The sequence below is a fragment of the Enhydra lutris genome, unplaced genomic scaffold (genome assembly GCF_002288905.1).
Source record: "Enhydra lutris kenyoni isolate GAN:26980312 unplaced genomic scaffold, ASM228890v2 scaffoldscaffold71, whole genome shotgun sequence".
NCBI lineage: Eukaryota > Metazoa > Chordata > Mammalia > Carnivora > Mustelidae > Enhydra > Enhydra lutris.
Window position 1 is genome coordinate 3258520 of NW_019154155.1, and position 18428 is coordinate 3276947.

Genomic DNA, 18428 nt, shown 5'->3' on the forward strand with positions numbered 1-18428 from the left:
GAAAAACATTTCTCTAAATACTCCTGGGCCTTTGTGCAGATAAGGCATCTGACCACAAGACACCAAGCAGCTATGTGGCCAGCATTTCCCATCATGACCTGAGTTTCTTAGACTGACACCAAACATAACAAGGTCAGGAGCCAGGAGCAATCTCCTGAAAGTTAGAACTTTCTCCTAGAAAGTTAGGGCCAGGCAGAGGGCACAAGTAGGCTACTTACACAAGTGACTCATTGCTCTATGTCACCCACCACCTCTCCCCCATCCCAGTCCTCTGGCCATTGAGGGGTGTCCCTTATGACCAGCCTACAGAGGAGGAAAAAGGCCAAACTTGGTTTTGGGGTGGGTTGGCTCAATGTATTAGTGCAAGCCATGAAAGGCCTGCTGTGGACCACAGCCCAGTCAAGTCGCCGAGAGGAAATCTTCCCAAAGCACAAAGCTTCAGGTAGTGTGCCTGCTCAACCACTTTTTGTGGAAACACAAATCAGCTGAGGTTGGAATATACACAGTCTCACTGATGGGAGTAAATGGCTTGGTTAGTTCCTCAGGACCTAGAAGGGGAGGTCTGGAAAAGGGAAGACAATGAGATCTGGAAAAGAGTTTGTGGGTGGAACTCCAGGGTACAAAGAGCAAAGACTTTTGTTTCATATATTAACATCTTCCAGAGATGTGCAAAAGGCACCAAATAACCAGAATGACTCCACCAGCCGACGCCCCTCTCCCCCCAGATGGCCGTAGTGGTAGGGACAGAGGCCAAGCATGGGCCCATGGGCCCAACAAAAGCTGCCCCTCAGCAAGGCTGATCTAGCTACTGCCACTATTGAGTGTCTAAACTGCCAACAACAGACACCAACACTGAATCTTGATATAGCACCATCCGTTGGCAGACAATTATATTATTTTGACTAAAACTGATTCCTAGGCTGGGTATGGGCTTTTCTTTTTTTGGCTGCATGGCTGTGGCAAGCATCACTATCTGAGGACTTACAAATGTTGGATCCATTGATATGGGATTCTCCATGACATTTCAACAAATTAAATGATCCACTTCACAACAAAGGCACTGTGGCACTTGGTCATGGGTCTACTGTTCTCATCACTGATTGTATAAACAAGAAGCTACAAGCTGCCGGCTTGAGAAGGGAATAGGACAGCATTTGGAGGTTGTTGTTGAGGCTGTAGCTCGGAGATTCCTTGTGAGGGTGGGCAATGCCTCAGGATGCTGTCTGTATATTCCCTATCAGCAACCACTGTGGTACTGCATCCTCAAGGGTGAGAGTCAGAGTGGTCATTCTTACCATCACTTTTAGTGACCCAGGTGGTCACCCCAGATGGGGTGCCTCCCATCTCCACAACTGTGGGCTCTGTGGATCTAGAAGTCTGTTCCCAGTGGGAAATACTCCTACCAGGACAATGTGAGTCCAATTAATCTTCAAGCTACCATCCATTCACTTCAGGCCCTCATATCAAGACAGCAGTTAGAAGGAAAGGATGCAGCATTCCTGGCTGGGAAGAATGTCTGTGAAGGACAGAGGATTTCTTGGTATTCCTTGACCATTTTGACAGTAAACAGACAAGTGCTCAGACAAAGGCTGATAAATCAGGGCATGATGACCAATGGTTCAGACACTTCAGAGCTGAATATCAGGTTCATCACAGCAGATTGGCTACGTAGACCCACAAAGGTATTAGGTGGGATGAATGGGTGGTTGGGGTGAGGGCAGGAGGAGAGACGGTGAGTATCAGTTGCCATCCAGAGACCAACTGCAGCCACAGAGCCTGTGGTTCACCTACTGATGTTTCTTCAGTGATTTCCTCAGGGCAAGAAACTGATTAGAATCTTGGGTGGAAAGGGGGTAGGAGAAGAGTAAATGAAACAAGATGGGATTGGGAGGGAGACAAACCATAAGTGACTCTTAATCTCACAAAACAAACTGAGGGTTAATGGGGGGAGGGGGTTTGGGAGAGGGGGGTGGGATTATGGACATTGGGGAGGGTAAGTGCTATGATGAGTGCTGTGAAGTGTGTAAACCTGGCAATTCACAGACCTGTACCCCTGGGGATAAAAATATATTATATGTTTATAAAAAATAAAATTAAAAAAAAAAAAAGAATCTTGGGTGGAGAGTGGGCTAGTCCTGAATTACATGAAGTAATCTAAATGGTACCAGGGTGAACAATAGTGGTGTGACACCCTGGTCACTCCAGAACCAAGGCCCTCATTCCTTCAGTTGTCAGGAGTGACAACTGATGATGAGAATTACTCTTGATGGCACAGAGCTGCCCCACCATCCCACCTACAGTGTGTCCCACATCCACTGTTTGATCACAGCAGGGATGCGAAAGGCCCAGGCACCTTCCTCAATTCCAGGACAACTCTGAGGGCCATCCCAGTTGCGTCACAACTACCTTGCCATTCCATTCAATTGTCCTGCCCAATTTGGGCTGCCTTCGGTTTCCTACAGGTGTTTTTACTAAAGATGTTCTCTCATGAAATGGCATGCAAATCTCCAGCACAGAGTGTTTCCTGGGAAGCCTATCTAAACAAGTGCTCCTGGAAAGATTGGGATTTTAACAGGTGAGCAGTTGTATCTACAGCATGCCTACGCCGACAGAGTTCTCAGTAGAACATTGCTCAACTTCCTCCACCTGAAGTCAGGTTCCCTGAGTAGAACCTGAGGTGAAGATGCTCATACAACTAATTTATTAAGGGAATGTTCTCTGAGAGGCATATGTCAGGCAATGAGAGCAGCTGATTAGGGTGGTAGAAGAAGATGGACATAAAGATGTGGGTTGGGATGTGGGCAATGCCCCAGAGAAATATGCAAACGCTTCCTAGTTATTTAGTAGCCTGTTCCTGTGCCAGCCCTGTGAGGGGGAGAGGGGACCTCAGTCCATCCTAGTATAGACATAACTCTTTAAGTTTGACATTATTTACAAAGGAAGTTAGAGTTCAGAATATTCTTAAAGTTACATATGGAAGCTGCATTTGGCCAAACAGAATAAAAGAACTGGTCATTATGCCATTAGTCTTTGGAGTTTTATAACTGAACTGAAAATTTCAGACAAAACAGCTCTATAACCCCTTCCCCTCAAAACCTCAGCTTGCCTAGTCCCTAAAAATAGCATTTGACTAAATGTTAACTCTGAGAAATAACCACACAAAATTAAGGACAAATTTTAAGAAAAGAAAGTTATTTAAATGTATTAACCAAGAGGAGATTCTTTTTAGTTACAAGTCTCCATATGAAAGGTTTAGGACAAAAAGGAATTCTTGAGGTAGACCTAATTAAGGTTCTTATCAAATGTGGTGTATATGCAATTTTCTGATTGCTTTGACAGTTTGTTAAGAAGTTTCAGAGAACTTCAAGGTCATGATTAACTTCTATCTTTGTAGACACCGTTTCTTCAGGATTGAAACATGAGGATTTAAAGTGATATTCAAATGTGGGTCAGTACAGGGACAGCATACTTCTATGTTTTACTAAGATCAACATTTTAGAATATTTTATAAATAATTTTCATTAAGATCTATAATGTTTTCTGAAAGGAAAATGTTCACAGGAAACCCAGTCAGCTGAGTTTTTTTTTTTTTTTTTTTTTCCTTCAGAACTACTAAAGGCACCACAGATTTCTAGTAAATTAGTGAGAGTATCAGGGAGGGTTTTCTGTTTTTTGTTTTTTCTGGAAGGTGCATTTCCTTCTAAGGAGCCCTGACTGGATGAGGAGAACATTCCCTATTGGAGTAAGAGCCTCAGTCTATTATCTTCTTTAGAGGGCTCGTGGTGCCTTGCTGGGGGTCCAGGAGAAGCAGGTTAGAAATCCTGATGCCATTCTGAGGTTCTTCCCTGACCTCCCTGTCAGTGGGGGTCAGAATAAGAGACTATGTGTTTCCTCATTATTGGTGGTGACGGCGAGGAGGCATGGGGGTAGGAGGAGGGTGAGAAGAGCTACTGTTTACCAAGAGGTCCGACACTTTCTACATGTTTTGTATGATCTGAATTTGATATTCATTATAACATCAGGAGGTAGAAACTGATTATTCTTGTTTTTACAAATGAGGAAACTGAGGCTGCAGGTAATTAAGCAATTCACACCAACAAGGTCATACAGCTAGAAAGTGGCACTCTAACTCCACAGGCTGAACTTGTAATCACTGCCTCATCATTGATAGTATGCTTTTCAGGGTCATTTCACAAGTAAAACTAATTGAGAATGTGCAAAAGAGAGTTCAAATAGTCACAAAGGTGAGGCTAGGTTTCAAGGTATCCATCTCCATGGCAATGGCTTCTTCCTGCTGCTTCTCTCTTCATTCCTTAGTCCTCCCCAGAAGCGGTCTCTGGACTTTCCATGACTCCTCCCCCCATATCCCCTCCCTCCCTTACGCCCCCAATCCATTCTCCGTGGCAACCAGAGTGAGCATCCCAAAGAATAAATCTGTCCCTCCTGCTTTTCTGTTGTAAATGCTCAAATGGCACCCCAGGGCTTTAGGATGGAGCACATATCCATTGGGCATAAGCAAACCCTCTTGCCATCCCCAGCTCCTTTTTCATCAGTGGTACACGACATACTAGTCATACCCACGTCAAGCAGACTTCGATAGTTTGAGGGATTTTGAAAGAAGTCTTGAAACTTTTGGAAATCCACAAATTACTAAATACTCCCATATAAATTTTCCCATAAATTTTGCTAGGTCATAATCAGATATAAAATTGAAAATGAAGTTGCAGTCTCAAATGGTAAGTCCAGGGATGCCTGGGTGGCTCAGCTGGTTAAGCGGCTGCCTTCGGCTCAGGTCATGATCCCCGTGTCCTGGGATTGAGTCCCACATCGGGCTCCTTGCTCAGCAGGGAGCCTGCTTCTCCCTCTGCCTCTGCCTGCCACTCTATCTGCCTGTGCTCACTCTTGCTCTCTCTCTTTCTCTGACAAATAAATAAATAAAATAAAATAAAATAAATCTGAAATGGCAAGTCCAGTGGATGAGGAAAACCACAACACTCACGGGGACAGCACGGAAATAATCTGGCATCGAAGTAGGTCCAGAGAAGCTATGTGGATGCTGTTTGTGGGTGGGGAGGGAAGGAGAGAGGGATAGAGGCTGGTTCTGAAGACTAGACAAGTAGCAAAATCATACTTGGATTGTCATACTTCCCTCCCATGAGGAAACCATATCAATGGTGGGCTTAGCGCTTAGCCGGGCTGGGCTCATTTGAGAAGCAGCAAGGGTCTGTGAGAAACCAAGCAGAAGAGGGAGTAAAGGGGAAACCACAGGTCCTACACAATATGCAAAATTAAACTAAATGGTCACCCTTTCATAATTTACAATTACTATTTAATTTTCATAGTCAACAACAATACAATGACTAGAAAGTGTGTATTTTAAAGGAAATATTTGGCCGTTTTATTTTTGTTATTTTAACTCTGTAGGGGAGGAAAGATTTTCCCTTCTACCCTTAAGGTCTTCAGGTGGTTTAAGAATTAAATTCACATGAGACATATCAACAGAAAACAAAACAAAGCCCAAGGTTTACTATATGCTCATACAGGCCCAATAATGAGGTGGAGACCTAAAGAAACAACCCAGGGTACCTGGGTGGCTCAGTCAGTTAAGGAGCTGCCTTTGGCTCAGGTCATGATCCAAGGGTCCTAGGATCAAGCACGGCATTGAGCTCACTGCTCAGCGAGGAGGAGCGTGCTTCTCCCTCTCCCTCTGCCTGCTGCTCCCACTGCTTGTGCCCGCGCTCACTCTGTCAAATGAATAAATAAAATCTTTTTTAAGAAAAATAAACAACTCAGGCAGGCAGTTTTTATACTTTTTAGAGAAAGGGACCATAAATCTATGAGGAATTGACAGGACAAAGAAAACTTAAGTTTGGGAGCTGCCATTAGTAAGGAATTCTAAACAGAATTTGGGCTGGGAGAGTAGATTAGTAAAGAGTAACAAGGGTTGTTTATATAGACTTCCTGGCTCTCAATGCCCTACCTCTGGTGATAAGGAAGTCTCCTTATCTCCCTCTACAAGGAGGGCACCTTTCATATGGGAGGTTTACTTCTGGCTTTCAGGAGACAAACACGGGGTGGAGGGGGGGGTGGTCAGATTGTTTTTTTGCTGGCTATTTCTTAAGTGACTCTTACATTTTGGGGTGGCCTGCCCTTGGCACCTACAACTGCAAGCTTAGCCAGCCTCTTTTGGAAACAGATTTGTCAGTCTTTGGAATTTGACATTTAAATATGCTGAAATACTACTTTTTATTTGGCTTTGAAAGAAAACCTTAGATAAATTCTAGAACCTATAAAACTAACACCAACTTGAACCATTAGTCTTGAAACTCTTGAGTGTGCCTCTTTGTACTTACTCCTACAAAATGTTTCCAAGAAAATAAGTAAAAACTAAATAGTACATTTTGTTCTAGTGAGTTGCTCCATCCTGCTGGCAAATCTTCTAGTCAGTTGAGTTCTATTTTCCTTTATTATCTTTTTCTGCGCCTCCCTTTAAACTTGTTTTCCAACTGCTCCATATTAGGAAACACAAAGAAAGAGCTGAAAACTTAGCAGGCCTAAGTGCTGGCACATTTACCTTTGACTCTATACTGACTTTTTGATATAGATTTTGAGCAATGCTTTGTTTTCCAGATTTTAGGAGAGAACTATTCTTTCCTTTTTTTTATTTCAAAAGTAGTTGGGAATCCAAAGTTGGTAATTTGTTTTTTGTTTTTTGTTTTTTTTGCTTATTCCCAATTTATCAAAAGACTGGGACTCTTGCTCTCATTAATTTCAATCTATTGTTTAATGACTGTAACAGAACTATGAACAAAATGTAAAGCAAATGTAGTTCCACCATAAAAGTTTAAGAGCAGAATTAGAAACAGGTAATCTTAAAGATTATATTTTATCCAGATTAACTACAGTGTACAATTAAATGTCCCATAACAGAGAAATGCTATCATGGAATTCTACAAAATAAAAACATGAGAAATACAAATCATAGCATGTTAGTAGAGTAAAAGAGTGGAAATGATAAGTTACACTAAATTTTATTGCTATTTATATATAATCATTTTGAAAGAAATGTATTCAACATTTCAAACAGATTTAACTATTATGCCACCTAGGAAGAGAAAAACACCAAGAAATCTTGTACCTATTTGGTTGAAGTTGTACATTGTAATGATATAAAATCCAAGTTGAATTATCTAAAATCCAAGTTAAAACTGATGACTTACCTTAGATGTATTAAAAAGCCCACTGGGGAAGTACTACAGTCCTCGGGCTCTACAAGAGACAATGTTTCAAACTTTCCCCTTACTTGCAGAATGAGTGAAGGATTTGGGGCTTCAGAATTCACTGACTGTGCCTGGAAGAAAAGGCTCTCACGTGTTTGGCCTTGTCTCATGTTTCATCCCCTCGTATTAGCAACAGGCGTATCTAATTTTACTCAGTGACATAAACAGCTCATACCACACTTAAAATTGTTTGGGCACCAATTCCAGGACACGGCTCTAAGTGGGCCAAAAAAAAAAAAAAATTCTTACAAAACCAACATTTAAACCCTGAATCATGACAGTCTTATGTAATTATAACTTTCTAAAATAAACTTTACCTTAAATGAATAGAAAAACCAGACTAGTTTACAGCAGAATTTAATGTTGACAAAATCTTTTGGAAATCATTTCAAATTAACATGCAACATTTAGAAGTTAATGACTTTATTAGTATTAAGTGTATACTATTGTCACTCAAGTGAAATGCACATTATCATATTAATGGTTACTCCTTAAAAATCGCTTTCTTTAAGCCTCTTTTTTTTTTTTTTTAATTTTATTTATTTATTTGTCAGAGAGACAGCACAAGCAGGGGAGTGGCAGACAGAGGGAGAAGGAGAAGCAGGCTTCCCACTGAGTAGGAGCCTGATGCAGGACTTGATCCCAGGATCCTTTGATCATAACCTGAGCCAAAGACAGTTGGTTAACCAGCTGAGCCACCCAGGTGTCCCTAAGCCTCTTTCTAAGAGAAAAACTTAAAATATTTGAGAAGGAAACCTTGGGGAATGCTCATCCTAATAAAGAGAAGGCAAATAAATTCTGCCTGTTAAAATTAGGACAGTTCTTTTCCAGTAAACTAAATTTACATTACATTTAACAAAGGATGTGAATGTAACAAGGCAATCTTGACGTTTTTATCTTTATTTAAAAAGAAGAGTAGATCATTCATTTTCATAAGATGTAAAGAAAATATCAAGCTTTTTAATAATCTTTTATTTTGCCTTATTTTTATATAGCCTGGTGAGCAGGATGAATTAACAAAGATTAAATTATATATTTGAAATTTGTATTTTAGCAGTAAACCTGGAAGAGGAGAAGCAATGCAATGATAATCCATATGCTTAATATTTCCTTTTCTTCTCAGGAGACCTTCTCTCTTATTCTGTTTATTCATAACTCTAACTTCTCTGGACATTCGACACTTCTCATGCCAACAGCTGCAGCCTTACACCAAGAGCTGATACAGCTTCAACTAATCACACACTTACTTATAAGACTTAAAAAAATCTTTCATGAACTCTCTGAACATTACTATTTTCCCTGACACAGCAATTTAGTTAGACATAAAATTACAGCACAACTATCTCATATTATATATATATAAAATACTTACCAGTGATGATATGAGATGTTTGTATCAGTATGTGTCTAAAAAGTCAAAATTTGAAACTCCTAACCTAATATTCTGGTTGAAATGTCACACATTTAAAGGTTACATGTTGAGGGACCTTTTCATCAATCAGTAAATTGGTTTTATAGCGATGAACTTTTCAATGTTTTGTGCACTGCTTTGTGAAAATGTTAGTCAAGTTATGGATTTGATCTCCATTCATATCTACAGATTCATCTAATACTACCAACTTTTCAGTACTTCAGGAGGAGGGTTTAAAGAAAAACATCTTTCATTTTACAGAATAGTTGAAATTACTAAAATAAGATCTTCAAAGTTTTTAATGTAAGGCTAGTTTTCAGCTTATAACTCACTATACATCTCTAAGTGTATTTGTTTTCGGTGGAATCATAACATTTTAAAGCTATAAGAGACCTTAAAGGAAACAACCTAGTCAAACAGTTCACTGGATGTAAAAGAGCTCCTTTAAGGTTACAGAGCTGGTTTGGGCCTGGCAAGCAAACAGAAACAGAAATCATTCCTACAGAGAACAAACTGGTGGTCGCCAGAGGGAAGGAGAGGGGGGATGGGTGAAATAGGCACAGGGGATTAAGAAGTACAAACTTCCAGGCCGAAATAAATCATGGAGATGAAAAGTACAGTGTAGGGAATATAGTCAGTACTATTGTGATAATGTATAGTGACAGATACTGACTACACTTCTCTCTGGTGAACACTATGTAATGAATACAACTGTTGAGTCACTATGTTGTACATCTAAAACTAGTGTAACATTGTGTGTCAAATGTACTTCAATTTAAATAAGTCAAAGAGAGAGAGTCAATTATCGTATGGTTTCACTTACTTGTGGAGCATAAGGAATAACATGGAGGACATCGGGTGAAGGAGAGGAGAAGTGAGTTGGGGGAAATCGGAGGGGGAGACGAACCATGAGAGACTGTGGACTCTGAGAAACAGTATTTTTGGGGGGGTGTGGGGGATTGGGTGAGCCTGGTGGTGGGTATTATGGAGGGCACGTATTGCATGGAGCATTGGGTATGGTGCAAAAACAATGAATCTTGGAACACTGAAAAATACAATAAAATTTTTTAAAAAAGTGAAAATAAATTACAAATAAAAGAAAATAAATAAATAAATAAAGAGAAGAAAGTCCTTAGGCTCTTATGTTAAGTGTGATCTTACTTAACTATAGATATAGTTAGGATATAGATATAGATAGGATCCTTCTGGGATTCACCCGTATCCGTCCCCCTATAGTCAGTTAGCAATCCTGACCTCCTACCTCACTTCTGCCTGGGGGCAGACAGTCCTGCTGCTTAAGATATTGGGTTGGGGAGGCCACTTTTAGATCTGGTGAAAACAAGGAATTTCTGGTAGATATATGGTTCATTTTGAACTAATTATTTGTGTTTTTGATATGAAGTAGGAGGTAAGTTTGCCTGCGGAGGGAGGATATAGGGGATGATGGGGGATGAGACCGTTGAAAGTTTGACAAGAAGAGAGAAGTCATGAAGAGCTGGGGAGTAAATTTACTAGTGAAATATAACAGACAATGTTTGGAGCCAGCTGAAGTTGATCAATATACAGTGGTCCTATTTTTAGTAGTTCCTGTGATTTTGGATACTAACTGTAGAGATGAGCTCCTATGACAAAATCCCCTCAAACCACCTCACACTTTCCTCCCAAACCAAACACATCATCTCCCAAACCTGCTTTTTTGTTCATCCTTCCTTTCTCAGTTTATGACTCCAACCTCCACAAAGTTACTGATGGCTGATTTGGGAACCTCCCTCACTAACCAGCCTGCCAGTCACTAAGCCGCAGTATCTCCTGCTCTGCCTGCTCCTTTCTCTCCACCTCCCATCTGACTGGGGCGCTCACCAGCAGGTGTCTCCTGGTGCTCAGTACCTGCTGGCCTGGTTCCAGGTTCTGCCACAGTTCATTTTAGACTCCTGGGATTGCCAGAGAAATGCCGAAAACATTTCATTCTCTCCACATCACTCCCTAGCTTAAAGACCTGTAGCAAGCCTTCAGGATGGGGACCACGTTCTTGACAGGGCACACACATCTTTATGACTGGGCCGAGTCTGTCTCCCTTTGCCCCATCCTTTAGGTTCTGTAAGAAACTACATGCCATTGGGTGCCTGGCTAAATATGACTAGACTTAGCTCCCATCCTTTTCTTTCTAATGACTATTTAACTTTTGAAAGTCTGTTCACTTGTCATTATCAGCTTTCTATATGTATTTATAAACTTATAGTTATTTGCATTTACATTACTATCATTGCTTTATATACATATTTTCTCTATTAGACTCTGAACTCCTTGCTCAGCACTTGAGCCTTCCATTAACTGAACCCTGAATATTTACACCAAACTCAGTATTTTTTATGATTTCAGTTCCACAGCACACTGTAACACCAGAAAAAAAAAAAAAAAAGAGCTAACATATGATCAGGATGACATTATAAGACTTTTCCAGAAGAGGTCAGTATAACAGTAATAAATGTATTTGCTTTCAGGGCAAATGAAATGTGAAATCAAATTATTTTGTGAGAGATAAATTTCAAGCATTAAAAAAATACCCATATCGGGGCGCCTGGGTGGCTCAGTGGGTTAAAGCCTCTGCCTTCAGCTCAGGTCATGATCCCAGGGTCCTGGGATTGAGCCCCCACATCAGGCTCTCTGCTCAGCGGGAGCCTGCTTCCTCCTCTCTCTGCCTGCCTCTCTGCCTACTTGTGATCTATGTCTGTCAAATAAATAAATAAAATCTTTAAAAAAAAAACTCATATCAACGACCTGCCCCTCTAATCAAAGCTACAGCTTCCTCAAGAGAGATGGCCATAGACTTTTCACAGAAGCAAAATGAAATGATTCTCTACACAAATGAAAACATAAGTTTAAATCTAGAATGTAATTAATGTAATCACCTGGATGCTTCTCACCCAAATTCTCTTGTTATTTTAAAATAGAGATCATCCAAGTGTATACATTTTAGAAAGAAAATTCATATTCTTTTTGGAGTTGCTGTACAAATAAAAAAAATAAATTGACCACTAGATTACTGAATGTAGGCATTTTGTGGCTTCTTCTGATACTTGGGGGGAAGTGTAAGAGTCCCTATTTAGTGTAAAGGGGCTAATTCAGTGTTGTCAGGGATGACAGGAAAGAAAACAGTGGGATGCTGGAAAAACAAGAAGACTTAAAAAAAAGAAAACTCTTACATTTCAGAAAATGGGACTACCTGAAATTTCAAAGGTTATCCATTGGTAATCACTGCATTGGGCTGTCATATATACTTTTTAAAGATTCTTTTTTTTATCTTAGGGAGAGCGAGGGGCAGAAGGAGAGAGAGAGTCTCAAGCCGACCCTCCATTCAGTGTGGAGCCCAATGTAGGGATCGACTCGATCCCACCACCCTGAGATCACAACCTGAGCCAAAATCAAAAGTTAGGAAGCTCAGCCCACTGAGCCACCCAGGTGTCCCACTGCCGGCCACTCTTACCTCCAACCCTCTGTAGTTTCCCTGTAGTTTTTGTACATACTCAGTGGGGTCATATTTACCTTCCACTTTGAAACTGTAATCTCCTATATCCCCTGTGATTTGATCAGGTTGATTTAAAAAATAATGCAATATACAGCATTCACATTTTTACAACTAGCTACCCAACTATCTAACCATATTCCCTTTCAGAGACAGACACCTGTGCTCCTCAATGCTTCTATTATCAGTTTGAATGGAATCTTTTTTTTTTTTTTAAGATTTGATTTATTTATTTGACAGAGAGAGACAGATCACAAGTAGGCAGAGAGGCAGGCAGAGAGAGGGGGAAGCAGGCTCCCTGCTGAGCAGAGAGCCCGATGCGGGGCTCGATTCGAGGACCCTGGGATCATGACCTGAGCCAAAGGCAGAGGCTTAACCCACTGAGCCACTCAGGTACTTCAGAATTTTTTTTTTTTTTTAAATATTCCTTCAAATGTTTTAAATGCCTTGTATTGATATTGTGCCTTTCCCAGAGAGCTATTGCTGGAGTTTCTGAATACCATTTTTGTTATCATAAAATAAAAAAATTTGCAAAATTTGCCTTCCTCAGTTTATCCTAGTTGTCTCTCAGTTTTTACTCCTTTAATGTATTATTTGGAATCAATGTCATTTTTCTCCTTGAAATGCACTGTTACTTTCTAATTTAAGTAGTTTATATCATGGTTTTCTTGTAGGACTTACCTCAAGCTACCTTACCTTCTGACGGTCTTTCACTTTTTGGCATTCTCTACTTCTACCACATCAACAAACTTCTATTGAATTTCTGATGTTGTTCTGAAATGTATAGGATCACATTTTTCTTTAGCATCCTGTACCCCAGACTCCCCCTCCTCTGTCTTGCCGAGTCAGCTTCCCGCCCAGCTGCTGTCTTCCTTAGATCTCGTTGCTCCCCTGAGCTGGGTGCACCTTCCCTGATTCAGCTCTCACATCCTCTCCTCATACACCCATTTGCTTTGACAGACTGCACCCTCAAATAATCATTCAGAAGTGGTGTTTGGGAAGTAGATCATCTGAGTCCTTTTATGTCTGAAAATATATCTATTCTGCTCCAAAACTGGATAGTTTTGCTCCAAAACTTAATAGTTTCATTTAGTATAAAATTTTAGGTTGAAATAATTTCAGACTAAACTTTGAAGTCCTTGCTCCATTGACATCTGTCATTAAGAGTTCCTGCAGAGAAATGTAATTCAAGTCTGATTTGCATTTCTGGTTTATATTGTGTAAGGTACATTACTATTTAAAGATAACTGTTTATTTTTTGGTGAAATTAATATTCTCCCTAGTTTATTTCCTATTGTATTCATCTGGCATTTCATATATCTGATTTGATCAAAGAGAAGGGAGCATCCATTTATAAAATGTAAATGTATTTGTTTTTATTGAAAAGTAAACATTGAGTGAGAATACTTATATTTCATGAATGTGTTTAAAATCTTTTACCCTAAAAAAAAATAAATAAATAAAATCTTTTACCCTGATCAAAAATTTCTGACCAAGAACTAGAGAGTAAATGATTTATGAAAAGGAATATATGTGATATAAAATAAATTGGAGGAAAAAAACCAGAACTGAAAAAGAGAATACCAGAAAACTATAGGTAGAGGAATAGATCAGTGCCCAGAGACACTGGAAAATACATCGGACATTGAAATTTGTGAGAATAGTCACTTACAAAGGAACACTCACTCTTTTTTTGAGAAGGGTCCTCCTAGTATAGTAACATTTCTAGATTCTCTCTGTCACTTCTCATTTCTTCTCAGGGAAAGTGGATTCATTCTTTTCATTGATGAGTTAGAAAAAGAAAGTGGTCGGTATGGTCCATTTTCTCTCTCTTCAGGGATGTTCATGCCTGGAGAGAGTACAGTTTTGACACTGGTCCTTCAGGCCCTAGGAAGGACCTGTGATCACCTAGAGCTGCCTGAGGGGCGGGTGAGCCCTTGCTGGGGTTGTAACATCAGCAAACCCATTGTTGCTGCACTTCTAGAATACATTCTCCAATACATCTGTAACAGAAATGACATTGAGACCTTCATTTGCCTCCTCCCTTTGTCTCTCAGTTGGTTCAGAACTGGGGCAGTAAAAAGAGAAGTGATTTTTCTCAATCTTCTCAAACTAAAAAAAAAAAAAAAAAAAAAAAAAATCAGCATTTAACAACCACATATCTCTTCTGAGGAGCTACTACCTAGTCGGGGCTATTCTATATTAGTACTTAGACTTCTCTAACTCTTCTTCTTCCTCCTTTTTGCAAGGCTGGTACCCTCCTAAGGTCCTCAAAGCATTCAGTGTAGACCAATCTGTCACTGCTTATTTACTTCCCTAAATCCTGTTTATTCTTTATTTGATCTTAAGTTTGGTGGCAGGGACTGAGTCTTCATACCTGTATTTCCTCAGCCTCTAGGTACTTATTAAATATCTGCTAAATGAAGGAATTTAACAGTTAAGCCACAATTTCTGTACTTACTAAGGTAGCTTTCTTTCTAGCTTGGAGGGCAGACAGCTAAATAATTACTCAATAATACGGTTAGCATAAGAGTGTAGATAGGAACCAAAGGCTATGGAAGCACCTAAAGGAAAAGTTAAGTGTATTTGAAAGAGACCTAGTGGTAGTTGATTCTCCTTCAGCAGAAATCATCACCACCTCAGCCTTTCGAAATTTCTCATATTTGTGAATGTTTCAAATGTATTCAAAATGTTGACATAATCGTGTGTGAACATAATTGTAAATGTCGATGAGCCAACACATATTGAGGTGTGTACCTGTCACTGACCTAAGTGCTCTGTGTTTTTATTGACTCACAAATAAGTTTTGAGACCATGAAGCAAAACCCTGAAACAGTTACAGTACTAGTGACTTTAGTTCAACTCCCTAAAGCCCCCCAGATTGGCTGTAGATACTTACAGCCTCTATGGCTTGACAGCTTGGCTGATGTCCTGTATTCTGTAGTCTGATTATGATTAACACTGTACAGCGTTAATTTAAAATCTTCCTTACTTATTCTTTCCCTACAAATAATATAAACAAATGGCCCAAAATTCTAGGCTTTGGCATCAACTGAGTTTTAAATTCAGCTTTTTCACAAGTAATAGCTCGTATAATGTTAGGTAACTTAGTTATTTTCTTAATGGTCTGTTTTCTGCTATTAATGTTGAGGATAATATCAGCTCTCTGCTCAAGGCTAGTAAAATAATTAAATGTGATAATGTACAAAAGGCACTTGGCACAGAGTAAAACACATACAAGTGGCAGCTATTATTATAATTGTTTTTTAATGCTGGGAGTGAATTTTTCAAAACTAAATAAAATACATGAATCATGGATTAGGACGAATACAGCCTTTACAACAAACGTATTTTGGCTTATTCCATGGTATATCAAATATGATAAGAATATTCTGACTTGACACTATGCCTCATCATTAATGTGCTCAGCTAGTAACTAACTTTCCTAGGCAGACTACATGAGAGCACTTTCACACAATCAAACCAAATCATTATTATTATTTTCTTACAGTTTAGTTTTTGAGTATCCACATCTTTTTTCAACAATTTGCCTTGTATATGATCCATGCAGCTTAAGAGTCTGGACTGACACACATGGTTACTTACAGTCTGAAAGTTAAAGCTACTGGAGTTTCCACGAAGCTGAACTTGACATGCTTCTGACCATTGCTCTGCTTGTGTCCTCTTGAGAGTCCCTGAGCTCCTGACCCCCGACCTTCACCCTATCTACTGAAAAGTCTAAAAGTCTTATTATTTCAAAAACCTTCTTTCCACTGAACTTGTGACAGCTGGATGCTAGAGGTCTCATGACAACACAAACGCTGTGTCATGAGGTCATGAGGTGACCGCAAGATTTAATGCTGAGGCCCAGGAGAAAAGACAGTGATGAAGAGAAGGACCTTGGCAAATGAGATGTAACTGAAGATTTTGGCTGGGGTCCCTTGTGTTTACAACTTATAGGTGTGGGTATTTCAAAGTCATCTTGTTGCAAACTCAACATATTTCAATTACCCCTCCCACTTCTCCCCAAAACTTCTGTTCTCTTTCTTAGCTTAAAGGCACTGCCATTTGCCAGTTGGCCCTGCCAGAAACTTTCATAAGCTTAATGTAAATTATTTCAACTAATGTATGTTTTTGCCCCCCAATTAGCAAGTGATCAAAAAGTCCTTTTAAAAATTTATTTGGAAAAGGAAGTACAACTAAAGGGAAAAAAATGAGGGATGCTGGCCTAAGCACAGCCTATTTATGACAGACTCCAGTTACCTACCATGAAAGAAATAAAGCTGTTTGATAATCAAGCATTAGATTCTGGATACTTTCAGCAACAAGAAGGAAATATGGCATCTCCACAATAGCACAAAATCTGGTTTCTCCACTATAGCACAAAAATGTCACTGGCTAATATTTAAAAAAGAATAAAAAATTTTTTTCACTTAAAAATGAGAAATTTAAAAACTTAAAAATGTCAAAAATGAACATGTTGGTTCCAAAAAGTGTATGAGCACATGTTTTTTGTTTCTCAACATCCACTAACTCTACTTCTAGGAATAACCCTTGGATTTTTTGTTCACCTACCTTGCTATCAGTCATATGTTTGGTCCATTCCCAGTATGAACTCACTTCTGATTTAGTCCAACCTGAGCAGACTGTGGCATTCTCTTGGCCAGAGCTTATTTTAGAATGACTCCATCCAAGCCAACCAGCCTCAATCAGAGCAATCCTACAACTTTTGTTTCAGTGGCTGACAAGACAGACTTTATTTTCTGTTTGACTTGAATATGATAGTGATTCAAGCCTCGTTAGTGAGCAGCAAAGGTTGGAGCTGAGAAATGAAGTAAAATTCATGGTAATTTCAAGTCTGTAAATCGAGGCATGCCTAAATCAGCTCTAATCTTGTACTTTTTAGTTACATCAGCCAATAAACTGCCTTCTTTCCATTCAAAACTGTAGAGTGGGTATTTGATCATTTGCAACATAAAAATCTAATGTAAGTTTTAATTAAACCAATGCAATAAAGAACTTGTCTTTTTTTAAAGTGGTACATAAACAATGAATCTTGGAACACTGAAAAAATAAAAAAAAAAAAAGGAAAAAATAATTTTTGTGGGTGGTGGTCGTGGTGTAGGAATTCACTCAGGTCCTGGTGTGAGAGAATGAGGAGGTGATGGTACCAAGAGTAAAGTTTCAAAAAAATGAAGAGAGGTGATGAACACAAACTTGAACAGCTCCTTACCAACAGCTGGGAAACAGAACTGGGAAGCTGCAGAAATCCATACCTTCTGTGGTGGCATACATGAATGATGGGGTTACTCAGGGTTACCAAATGCTCTGGGGAAGTCAAAGATGAGGACAGAGAAAGATAACTTGATTTGGCAAGAGAAGACCAGGCGGAAGATTTAAGATCATAGTTCTAAATTAAAAAAAAAAAAAAAAAAAGGAGGGGGCGCCTGGGTGGCTCAGTGGGTTAAAGCCTCTGCCTTCAGCTCAGGTCATGATCTCAGGGTCCTGGGATCGAGCCCCACATCAGGCTCTCTGTTCAGGAGGGAGCCTGCTTCCTCCTCTCTCTCTGCTTGCCTTTCTGCCTACTTGTGATCTCTGTCTGTCAAATAAATAAATAAAATCTTTAAAAAAAAGGATAGGCTTAGTAATGATTCAAGGATACTTCCTGAAAAAGCCCCAACTTTCTCATATAATATTACCTCATCAAAGCTAAAAGTGATGATTTTAAGAACACCACTGTTTTTATGCCAGTAAGGAGTACCTCTGCAAATTAAACTATAATCTGGCACTAATGGTAATATGCATCCCAATTAAGAGCTATTAAAATGCAAAAAAAATGGGCATTGTAGATTTGGTAAGATACGGTAACAATGCAATGGAGTGAATGATAACAGCAGTTGTCTGCCATTCATGATGTATTTAAGTAGTATTCATCAAGGATTATCTCTGTCATACACTTGAGTTGCTTTTGTTGACTAGTTTTTATGTTTGCTAGAATAAATGAGAAATTCAGTTCTCATCATCTCAGTAATTGCCTAAGAAAAGTAATGCCTTTTAGGTGGGTGTATGGCAATGCTTCCTATTGTATATAGAGGTTGCTTAATGGAATTAATGATTGACTCTCTCTGAAACTGTTTTTCTGGAATGCTAAGTTGGTTTGTCTTATATGAATCAGTTATATGCAAAGGCTACCAGGATCCTGCTGAAGCCACTT

General features: G+C 39.4%; 1 protein-coding gene across 2 annotated transcripts in view; it reads right to left on the reverse strand.

Moving 5' to 3' along the window:
* Nucleotides 1-18428, reverse strand: part of LOC111159921 (sarcoglycan gamma) — a 142273-nt gene that overhangs the window by 110139 nt on the left and 13706 nt on the right. The window contains exon 1 of one of the 2 annotated variants that reach the window (XM_022522603.1): nucleotides 7221-7468. The exons of the other annotated variant lie outside the window; for it this stretch is intronic. The gene's annotated coding sequence lies outside the window, so the exon portion shown is untranslated. Of the gene's footprint in view, nucleotides 1-7220; nucleotides 7469-18428 lie in introns of those variants that run through there. 2 annotated transcript variants of the gene reach the window in all.